This window comes from Dioscorea cayenensis, chromosome 17 (genome assembly GCF_009730915.1).
Source record: "Dioscorea cayenensis subsp. rotundata cultivar TDr96_F1 chromosome 17, TDr96_F1_v2_PseudoChromosome.rev07_lg8_w22 25.fasta, whole genome shotgun sequence".
NCBI lineage: Eukaryota > Viridiplantae > Streptophyta > Magnoliopsida > Dioscoreales > Dioscoreaceae > Dioscorea > Dioscorea cayenensis.
The window spans coordinates 7107160-7110526 of record NC_052487.1 but is presented as its reverse complement, the minus strand read 5'-3'; positions in this window follow the sequence as shown (position 1 = coordinate 7110526).

Genomic DNA, 3367 nt, shown 5'->3' with positions numbered 1-3367 from the left:
TGGGAATTACTCTAGGGAATTACTTCCCATTGATTGCAACAACTCTACCCTTTTCCACCTATCCTTTCCATCTTTCTCTTTTATGTATCTCCAATTCAATCATTTCCATTCCAATATTGACATGCTAGAGATTAGAAGAATAATTTGTACTAGGAGTTCCATTTGTTGAGGTTCAACAACCCTACCCCTCATGGGGTATCACTTTATTACTTGTTACGATATGTGCACTTGCGGAAAGTATACATCAAAACTCTCACAAAAAAAAAAGAAAAGAAAAATTTACTTGTATATGAATGCTTGCAATATTGGTTATTCATGATGGAACATTGTCACATTGGAGAGACTTATGTTTATTTTCACTTTGTGCATATTTATATCAAAATGTTTCAAAGTAAAATTCATTCAAGGCCAAATTCTAGTTATAAAAAGGCATTAAGAACAACTCAAAACTTGGATTTTAATAAGCCATGTCTACTTTCATTTGGAATATTTTTGAAACCACATGGGGATTGAAAAAACCAATTTACATAGTTTGAAAATAATATCTTTGGGCATTGTAGGTCTAATCCAATGCAGTAAAAATAGTTGCATCATACAAGTAGAAGTGAGGTGATTGATGGTTAAAATTGTTTTGGAACTCCTAGGTAGTTTAATTTCACTGCCATTGATTGCTGCAGTTATAATTGAGATGGTATATGATATAATTTAACTTATTATGATGATTTGAGTGCATCTAATTTAGAATTTTACATGTAATTATGCCATTCAAGAAGCTATGCTCTCCTTTGATGTTCAATGTAATTAATTTAGATACAATGAATTAATTTATATCGCTTTGTTGGTTTGGTTTAACTAATTTAGATACAATTAATTAATTTATATCCCTTTCTTGTTTGGTGTCAATGAGTATGTGATTTAATTTATACGTATTTGTAACTTGAATTAGTTAGCTTAAGTAAGTATATTTGTAACTATGCCATATCAATTAATTTAATACACTTGTTAATATAGTTTGAATTAATGTTCTTGTTCACTTTACACATTAAGATGGTACATGAAATAATTTACCTTGTTATCCATGCCTCTAGTGGTTTGGTTTAATTAATTTAGATACAATGAATTAATTTATATCCCTTGCTTGTTTGGTGTAAATGATTATGTGAATTAATTTATACATCTTTATGCCTTGAATGAATCAGCTTAAGTATGTATAATTGTAACTGTGCCATGTCAATTAATTTAATACACTTGTTATTGATGCTTTGAACTAATGTTCTTGTTTACTTTGCATATTAAGATGGTACATGATATAATTTACCTTGTTATGCTTGCCTTTGCTGGTTTGGTTTAGTTAATTTAGATACAATGAATTAATTTATATCTCTTTGCTGGTTTGGTTTAATTAATTAAGTTACAATGAATTAATTTATCTGATATTAGCATTTGTATTCATTATACTTACCTCGCTCCATTTATTTCCAATACCAATAGCAAAATTATTCACAATAAGGCTTTGTTATATTATGGGTGAAGTAGAAGGCATGGGAGGGTATATGGATTATTGCTGTGAAGGTGATGTGTTCTCCATAAGTGCACGTGCCGCACACAAGTAGTGAAGTGGTACACCGTGAGGGCTAGGGTTATCGAACCTTAGGGACTGGAATTAAAGTACTAATTTATCTTCTGATGTTTAGTCAAACAAAGCGTGATTAAAGATTTAATTAAGAACTAATAGTGAAAGAGTGAATGATGGTAGGAATCAGGGGATTAGGATTGTGTTTTCAACTACAAGAGAGTAATGCCCCAGGAAGATTCCTATGAGTTATAGTATGCTGACTTGGTTAGAACTATTACCAGGTACATTCCAAGATTCAAGTGTGTGCCCTAACGCAATGTTGCGTCTACGATTCTCAAACACACTGAGTTATGCCAAGATAACTAAATTACCAATGCAACTGTGCAATTCAAACCACCAAGATAAGCAAACACAAGATTAAACACAAGAAATTCAAGGAAATCCGTAATCATTAATAATCAAGTAGACAAAGCATACAAAACCACATAGTTCAACATCCCGAGCACCATGGACGGTTAGTCCCTCATGGATGGGCACAACAAGAAAAATATAAATGAAGAGCAAGAGAAAGAGGCATGACTCCCTTCTATGTAAGATGATCTTCCTTGCCGAGCTCTGTATGCTCAACCCCACTTCTCTTGTGTCTTTAGCTCCTTCTTGATCCCCTTAGAGTGTGTGGTGAAGCTTGATCTTTACCCTCTTCAGTATCTTCCCCGTGGAGAGTTGAGTCCCCGAACAAATATGAGGGCAAAACCCTAAAAACTTATGTTAAAAGGGCTGCCTTCGAGCTCCACACTGTTGAAACACGATCATGCTTTAACCGTGTTTCCATGTACTACTTCTGAGTGAATCGATTAAGTGTTCACTTGAGATTTTCAGTGGAAGGAAGCGCGGTCGTGCTTGATGCGTGTTTCCATTAACATGATCGTGCTAGGAGCCTCCAGCACGTTCTTCCCCTAATGAGAAGAATAAAAATCTAGCCTAAGATATTCAGGGGGAGTGACACGATCATGCTTCAACCGTGTTCACCCTGGTGTCACTCCCCTGCAAGCTTCTTCACTTGGTCCACACCAGGCTGGGAGATTCAAGGGGGATAGAGCACGACTGTGCTATACCCTTGTTGAGCTTGAACACTTAGCATTTCTTCCAATTTCTATCATTTGATGACCTGATTCACTCTTAGTTAAATCGATCTCCCCAATTCCTACATCATTAATAAACATACTCAGAATAGCACTGAATATTTATAAAAAGTGCTTAAAGATAAGCAAATGCATGAATTGAGATCAAGAAAACACGATATGAATTGCATTCATCAGAAGGTAATATATCTAAACTAAAGCTTATTTCCATGGCCAAAGAATTTAGGTTAGATGCTGAAGGATGTAGCTTTTGGTTGATAAATGTTAATAGTCAGGATAAAGGTTGCAAGAGCTTAAAATTGATTTGGGTGTCCTATCTATGGAAATGTTTGTTAGCTCTAATAGGGAGATGTATGTCTATTTTAAATTTGCAAATGTTGGTTGTGCCCATGGAATAGTTTAAACTGGTTGTAATGATGAGGTGCAAGGGAACATGCAAGAAGTGTTGAATTACTTAAAGAATTAGAATTAGAAGAAGTAGAAGGTGCAAAAGAATTAGAAGATGTACAAGAAGTAGAAGAAGAAGTTATACAAGAGGAATTTTTAGTAGGAAAACAAGCTATAGAGGAAGAATTTGCTGACGGAGAAGAAGTTGTAGAGTATGCAGATTTGGAAGGAATTTTACTAGGGAGAGAAATTGAGGGGAAAA